The 8,920-nt window shown below is 38.6% G+C and overlaps 1 protein-coding gene across 14 annotated transcripts in view; it reads left to right on the forward strand.

Moving 5' to 3' along the window:
* Positions 1-8,920, forward strand: part of bcl9 (BCL9 transcription coactivator) — a 181,786-nt gene that overhangs the window by 115,595 nt on the left and 57,271 nt on the right. The window lies entirely within an intron of this gene.

Raw genomic sequence — 8,920 nt, forward strand, 5'->3', positions numbered from 1 at the left:
CACCTGTATGCCAAGTGTTTGCAAAAAACAATGATATTCTCAAAAGGAGCTTTATATTAGTCAAATGCATGTCTTCATGACAATTGCAGCTGGATTTTTATTAGGTTAGCATTCCTGATTTAACATGCTGAGGAAATAAAGTCCCTGTTTACAACTGGAATTATAAAGGGACAGGGCACAAAGAAAATGCAGCATTTTGAGAGTTTGACGGTACACTGATGGTTTTAAAGCAAAACCATCAGTTTGTGCAAGAAACTGAACATTACTTGGGCTATAACATTATTACCCAGAATCCACAGTCTTGACAAAAAGCCTTGAGCACATTCACAATAATTTGGAGAGCAAATATATTGTCAAGAGCCCCGGCTTTTTCATTTTGGCTGTATATGGTTGCTTTCAAAAATCTGCTAGTCGTTGACGAGGATTTTATGAATTACCAAGGTCCACTGTTTTAGCTTTTAGAAACAAGTCACCTTCACATTGAATGGCCTGAGGGTGAGTAAATACAGTTCTTTTTCTATTTTTGGGGGAACTGTACTTTCAACTTCCTGGCTGATCTGGTCACAAGTGGAAATGGGAAATGCATTACTGTGAACATGTAGTAGTAGTAGTAGTAGTAGTAGTATTTGTCTCAACTCAGTGTTGAGTGTTCTTGTTGTTGTACTCTCATATTAGTGAAGTGATCCTAGTCCGGTATGGTTTTACCCACACTTAAAAATGGTCCTCTGCTTTTAACCTATCCAAGTGCACACACACATTTTGAGTGAGAGTTAACACATACAGTGAGCATACACCAGGAGCAGTGGGCAGCTATTGCCTCCAGCACCCGGGGAGCAATTAGGGGTTAGGCGCCTTGCTTAAGGGCACCTCAGCTGGGCATCGAAGTTAAAGAGAGTGCAGTTCATTCACTCCCACCATCTTCAATTCCCAGCCAGGACCAGGAATCTAACCTGCTACCTTTCTATTTTAAGCTCAACTCCCTAATTGTTAGGCCACAGCTGTCCTAAACTAGCTAAACTTCATATACACAAATTAAAAGCAATGGCTTTTATTTATAAGCTATTGGTAAATTAATAAATCATTGTTTGGCTGGATTGACAATATGAGTTGGCCCTTTGCTGTTTTCTTGGATGCATCAGAGTGCATTAGTGTCAATGTGATGTGAATGGACAACCCACTATGGTTTAGATCACAAAAGTTTTTAGATGCATTGCATGTAGATCTGTAATCGGATCACTTGAGAATGAAGTTACAAACTGTGCCTGAGGTGCATTACTCTCTTGTAGACTGACATATATTGAGCTCACCGTAATCTAATTCGGATTGTGTTAGACAAAGCAGAAAATCTGCTCGTATTTACCTGTCCAAAAAAGTAGCTTGTGTTATAGCACTGCATTTTTTGCTGTTCTTTAAAGTTTTTTGCTGTTTAAAAAGTGCAAACTTTCTGGTTTTAGCATTGAAGCTTAGGACAAACAAAGCTGACAGCAAAGAACTAGTGAAGATGAAAACTGACTGTCTTTACTTTGCAATGGCTGCGTCTGGACCAAACAGACAACGCTAAATAAATCAGGGAAAACCGGAATTAGTGCTCCACACATACAAACCAAAAGCAAAGCAGCGTTGTTGCAGATTTGAATATATATATATATATATATATATATATATATATATATATATATATATATATATATATATATATATATATATATATATATATATATATATATATATATATATCTGGCTCGCCTCAGGATTCGTTTGTCTGATAATCCATATAGTTCGCAAATATTGAAGAAATCTGACAAAACGTCAGCTGGCTTTTTTGTTTTCCCTCTTAACTTTGATCGTTTGCTTGGTTTCATCCAAGGTGAAGGTAGTTCAAGTTTAGTTAATTCACAGCAGGCTTACATGTACTTTTTGCGTTCGATTCCCCATCTGCTGAATCACACATGCGTAGTATTATTGCCTCACCGCTTCTCAAATCTGATCTCAGTGTACTGTTCTAATAACTGAATAAATCAGTATTGGATTATTTAAGTCAGAGGGGGGTATCAGGCATTTAAAAGAAAGTTGTTTGTGGATAATGTTACTGGAGATGCGAATCACTTACGATGGTTCAGTTAGATTTGTTAAATTAGTTCAATTAGTTCAGAACGATTAGTGATCGTGACCATTAATACATAAATAAATAATAATTTTTATTTACATATTTAGATATTTAAATACATAAATAAAACCCATTATTGTGCACAAATGTGTTAAATAAATACTTTTAAGCATTTGCTTAGGTCCTGTTTAATGTCGTCACCATGCTGCTGTTATGCCCATTTGTTGATTTTGTCACGGTAGTAACAGCGAGGATGACTGTAGGAGGACTGGTTTGATCCTGGCGTATGGTATTACAGACTCTGAGGTTTCGTACGGTTCAAACACCTGTCATAAAACTGGCAGCACAAAGCAAATAGATTTACTTCTAAATGACTTATAGTATGTATTATTTACATTTTCAAAGACTAAAACGAAGAACTTTTTTTTTGCTATAATGTGTAGTTAATTTTGTTAATTTTGTATTTATACACAATACAGTTTCAGTTAGTTCTAGTTCTTTTTATTCTAGATGACGAAAATTTCGAATTTCTTGGTTTTGTTTTGTCTTTTGTTTTCGTTAACTATAATAACCTTCATTTCATCACATCAGTTTTGGTTCTTGTGTTCCGATTTGTAGCTGACCAGCCAATTAGAGTGCTCTCTTTCGACGAGAGGCTGTGTGTGAAACCTACACTCACCAACTGTCCAACAGCCGACCGTCAGCTTGTGGCCTGTTTGCACTGGGTGGTACAGTACGGCACGGGTCGATACAGGCCACCTTTATGAGGCTTGCGTTTCCACTGCCAAAAAGGTACCAGTGATGCCTTTTTGGTGGGCGTGGTGTACGACAAAGTTTCAGTCTGCGTCATTTTCGCTCGAGGAACTGTCAAAGTAAAGCTGTAGGGGTCTTGACATGTCTTATGAAACGTACTTCTCACAAAACAGGCTTTATACACATAAATACTTGCGTATACAGTGTATAAATGTTTATGACTAACCATTTTATAAACATAATTATAACTACAAATCAATGATAAAAATAGCCTACTGTAATGTCTGCAATTATATATTACATTAACTTTATAAATGCAACATATATGGACACAACTTACAGTCTCCGATATTTTACAAATTACAGACAAAATACATACAGTATACATCTAGTCCTTAGTTGCCTTCAAAAAACAACACGCCACATATACCCTACAGTAAGTGCAAACCCCTCATCTGTATCTTTAATCTTCACCAGCACATGTAACCTCTGTTACAAAGTAATTCTGTCATTTTAAGTTCATATTAGTTCAAAAAGTGATGTTAATAGTTAAACTTGGCAGTTTTTTGTTTCTTTGTCAGAAGCACTTCAATATTCACACACACGTTATTATCATCAGCTCAAGAAGTTTGTTATTTCAAATATAGATTCGCACATGAGCGATTGTGAGCTCTCTATAGAAAGTAAAACCGCTTTTAGACACTTTTTAGACAGCCTCGTAAAATAAAAACAGGACATCAAAACACGGTTTGTTTGAATTTAGGTCGACCATCTCTGTTATGCTTTTAAAAATGGTGGTTTGTTTGTTTGTTTTCATTCTCCTTGCTTGTTGCAGGAGTGAGTGATGTATCTATGTAAACAAACATCATCCAGTTGCGCGTCTATCTCTGCCTTTTGGTACCTTTTTGGTGTGCAAGGTACCCTTTGCAAAGGATAGCCAAAAAGTAGTATGGTGCGGTTAGCTTTTTGGTACCTTTTGACAGTGAAAACGGCCATAAAAGTGTACCAAACCGTACGGTACCACTCAGTGGAAACGGGCCACTGGTGTGTCCCGGACTTCAGATGGATGTAGCTATTTACACTGTCTGACTTATTAAGACAAATTGGCTAAAACCAATGTTGTTTTGTTTGTTTCGATGTTTTGTTTGAGCAAGGATGTAAAAAACAAGGTGCAAAAGCAAAACAATCACAGGCAGTACCATAGTAAATATTAAAGTGTTATCAGATGGTATCATGGGAAGATGATTTGTCCATTTTGTCTTATTATAGCCGGTTTGTTGGTGTAGTATTTAGGAGTGTATATATTAAAACAGTTCCAAAATGCCCTGAAATTGGATTTGTAGTTTTAAATGTGCAGATTAGAAGTTGAGTGTTGTGTAATAGTGTAATCATTGTCTGTTCTCACACAGTATCTAGCAGCATTAAATCGACCCGCAGTTCACCAACTCTGTTAGCCAAATTGTAGCCTCAAGCAAATGAAGAGCGCAGGAGCTACGAACTCCTGCTAACCACATTTACACAGTGGTAACGTCCACACAATATGATCAAATTCCTAGCATTCAACATAAGAAACTTTTAAAATTGTTTTAAAACATCCTAGACATACGCAACCCTCTGGCGTTTGTAGTTGTCGACTAATGATAGCCTTAGTATATTAGCGTTTAGCAATAGTTTTGCAGCTTTAACTTTTTTTGTCGACTTGCAGCAGCATTTGTAATGGCCTTTAACTGCAAATAAGTTGTCTTTAACCCAAGGTAAATATATATACAAGCTCTTTTGTTGGCTAGCAGTATTCCTACCCATATTTGTCTCCGAGAGTATCGCTCTCAGTATGCAAGCGTCATTAAATGCTAATCATGGCCGCTGGGTGCTGTGCTGCAGCAATAAGCTTTTCGGTCACACGGTTTTCTCGCCGGTGACCAAGTAACCCTGTCCTGACACAGTCTTGCTGGCTTCTCCCCTACAGGCCGGGGCACCATCTGTCCACCCTCACAGCTGTCATCCAGAGCAGCTTTAACCGAAAAGGCTCGTTTTAATCTCTGCGCGAAACCATACTGCTCTGCTAATCTCGGTGTGCATACTATTCTGCCAAGCTTATTTTTGGAATTGGGTATTAAGATGGCTGATGCTCCTTTACCTTCTGTACAGATGGTGTTTGTGGTTTTTATTGTAGTATTCTTCTAGCTACCGCACAGTGGGACGACCGGAGTAATTTCGATTCATGTAGACAAAGCCCTAACCATCTTGTCTGTCTTGGCTTCCTTGTTCAACATTGTTGAGTGTCAGATGAACAGTGGAGAATAGCAACAAAAAGAAAATCAAAAGCAACTATGATTCTAGTCCTGCTTTTTTATTTAAGAAATCTGTAAAATGATTCTTTTAGTACTCTTGAGTGAGTGTCTGATGGTGATCCAGAGGGAGTTGAGAACCATTCTGACTTGCTCTTTAAACTGATTGAAGCTTTACTGTCGGGAAAGGTCAGGATAGTTCTGTTTTGATAGTAATTTGAGGTAGAAATTAGGGCTGGGCGATTTTGCCTAAAATCAAAATCTTGATTAAGTGAACATTTGAACTCGATTAAGATTAATGAATGATTTTTTAATTTATTTATTTCTTCTTTTGCCCTCTCCGCAAGCCCACATTTGTCAGCACTACCAAGCTGAATGATCACAGAGCTTGTGCTATACGTTGTTGTGAAGAGTAGTCACATTTGTTTGAGAGGTCAGCGTCAGTCTTGTGAGGGGTTTGCGATCATGTGAGAACTGTGACTTCCTATGTGGTTGGGAATGTAATTAATTGGAAAAATTCACCTGGAAAAAATTAGATTGATTATAGGCTGTAAATGTCGATTTTGATTACTTTTCGATTTCACCAGATGACTTTATCTCTATTTGGAAAGAATGTATAATGTTAGATCGAATGGGATGATTTTGTGCTGAGGGTGCATCTCCATCAAAGCTAATAAACAATCTAAACCTTTTAGGGGTCACATTTTCGTTGTTGTCTGCTATTTGCAGTGTGTTTCTGTATTTGCATGTGCTGGGAGTGTTTTCATGCATGTGTTTAGTCAGAGATTGATGAATTAATGTTTACTATTTGCATCTCCATAATATCTAACAATAATCTCAAATTTTTTTGGGATCCACATGCAGTTCCATCACGTCCCAAAGGAGCTCTATTGGATTGAGATTGGTGACTGTGACTAAAAAAAACAGTATGAGATGATTTTTGCTTTGACATGGCTTGTTATCCTGCTGGAAGTAGCCATCAGAAGATGGGTAAAGTGTGGATATAAAGGGATGGACATGATCAGTAACAATACTCGGGTAGGCAGTGGTTTTGAAACAATGATACTAATTGGTACCTAAACAAATTAGTATTGAGTCCAGAGTGTGCCAAGAAAACGTTCCCACACCATTACACCACCACCACCACCAGCCTGAATCGTTGATACAAGGCAGGATGGATCCATGCTTTCATGTTGTTGATGCCAAATTCTGACCCTACCATCCGAATGTCACAGCAGAAATCGTGACTCATCAGACCAGGCAATGTTTTTCAGATCTTCTGTTGTCCACTTTTGGTGAGCCTGTGCGAACTGTAGCCTCAGTTTCCTGTTCTTAGCTGACAGGAGTGGGACCCTGTATGGTCTTCTGCTGCTGTTATTTTTCAAAGATGCTTTTCTGCACACCTGGGTTGTAACGAATGGTTATTTAAGTTACTGTTGCCTTTCTTTCAGCTCGAACCAGTCTGGCCATTCTCCTCTAACCTCTGGCATCAACAAGGCATTTGTGCCCACAGAACTGCTGCTCATTGGATATTTTTTCTTTTTCAGACCATTCTCTGTAAACCCTAGAGATGGTTGTGCGTGAAAATCCCAGTAGATCAGCAGTTTCTGAAATACTCAGACCAGCCCATCTGGCACCAACAACCATGCCATGTTCAAAGTCACCTAAATCATCTTTCTTCCCTGTTCTGATGTTCAGTTTGAACTGCAGCAGATCATCTTGCCCATGTTTAATACGCATGGAGTTGCTGCCATGTGATTTGGCTAATTAGAAATTGGCGTTAACGAGCAGTTGGACGTGTACCTAATAAAGTGGCCGGTGAGATAGATAGATAGATACATATAATATAGTATAGATGCACGATATAGTACAATTTCTGTAAATTAAATGAATGGTTTCTATATATTGACCACATGTAAAGGACTCTTCGTTTTTGTTTTTGTTTTTAAACAATTTGAAGTATATATACAGAAATGTACTCATTCATATGTGATTGTTTTTCTCATTTTATTGAGAACTTCAGGGCAAATGTTTGATTAGAAAATGTAGAAATATGATTTTTTTTCATTAAATATACACTTTTCAAAATCTCATGATTACAGGTCCAACATACAATATTGCTAGCTAGCTAAAACGCTAATCGTAATCATTGTACTTTCTAGATTGTAACTTTCTCATAATGCTGTTATTCATGTTTCTGTCTGCATCCTCGTAATGTGTAATATTGCGCTTGTATAAATTATGAAAAAGTATTACTGTAAACAATGTCTTTTGTGACACAAAATAAATTGGAGAGCATAGTATGAAACCATTATAGACTTTTTTATTTTGTCCTAGTGATGTATATGGTCATATTCCACGCAGCCTTAACTATTGGTTAAAGTAAGTCTCCCAGAAATGATACAATAAGATTATCCAAGTTCTAGCACTTCTAATCCCAATAAGCATTAATGCAGAACTAGTTTTGAATAACTTCTCCAGTGTCACTATCAACGTGTGCCAACTGCAGTTTCACAGCTCCAAACCCAAGCTTACTTGACTGACCGCAATCAAGTCTGCTGCAGGAAAGTGTTAATAAAAAGGTTTCTCGCTCGCTCTGGCCTTCCTACTTCCCTCCTTCTCATTTTCTCCTTTAGATATAATCTCATGTGCTAACACCACTGATTTGTCTTCTTTCAATCCGCCTGCCAGGATATGGGGCTGGTGGTGGGGTGGTGGGGCTTCTGCTGACCTAAAGCTCTGTCATTTACGGTGTGTGTGTTCACAGTTTCAGCCTCTGTGGGATATGGTGGGGTCCAGCTGTGCCAGCTTACGCCCACCAAGCAAAGAGCAGTTCAGGCCAGATCATCTGTGTGCCAGTTCATAAGTGCGTGTGGGGGGTTTGTGTGCCAGCCTGCTAAATGGACTCTAATTTAACAGTGTCATTTTGTTGGATGTTTTGGGGTTTGTGTGTGTGGAACATTTGAAATGCACACGACACAAAACAAACTAGCTTTTTGTGAAGAAATGGTTCCTTCTGTCTTTTAAGTATGGGTCAGTATGATGGGTTGATAGTAGAGCTGCACAATTAATCGAAAAAAGATCTTGATTCGACCCCCTAGACCAGAGGTCACCAATCTCGGTCCTGGAGGGCCAGTGTCCCTTCAGGGTTTAGCTCCAACTTTCCTCAACACACCAGCCTGGATGTTTCAGTATACCAAGTAAGACCTTGATTAGCTTGTTCAGGTGTGTTTGATTAGGGTTGGAGCTAAAATCTGCAGGACACCGGCCCTCCAGGAACAAGTTTGGTGACCCCTGCCCTAGACGATCTTAATCCAGCATTTCTACGATTCTGCCAATCATATTTTCAAGTTCAGGAGAGAAGCGAAGGCGGCCGCACAAGTCTTCACATAGTTTCACATACGTTGTTCAGCAAGGTGAACACCAGTGGTGTTGAAATAGTGTTAAGAGAGTCACATACGGTATTTATAAGGTATTATTCATCAAAAAATGCCATTTCTGTCTTAATGTAATGATGTATTCGTGGCTGCGAAATCACACGTGACGTGAGCTGTTACCACAGAGAGGACGGGCGCTTCGTGAATGATGTCCACTTTAGTAAACAGAACCTGCATAGGCTGCTAATAACAGGTAATCAAGTTGTAAATAACATTCAGTTTGCTGCACGGACGATCATTTGGGAGCTGCGCGGGAAGTATGAACCGCACTTAGCAGTGAAAATGAAACCAAAAGCGAGATCATCATTTAAATAATCATATTGCATTATAGAGTT

This window comes from Danio rerio, chromosome 1, assembly GCF_052040795.2.
Source record: "Danio rerio strain M-AB ecotype USA chromosome 1, GRCz13ab, whole genome shotgun sequence".
In the NCBI taxonomy this organism is placed as follows: Eukaryota; Metazoa; Chordata; class Actinopteri; order Cypriniformes; family Danionidae; genus Danio; species Danio rerio.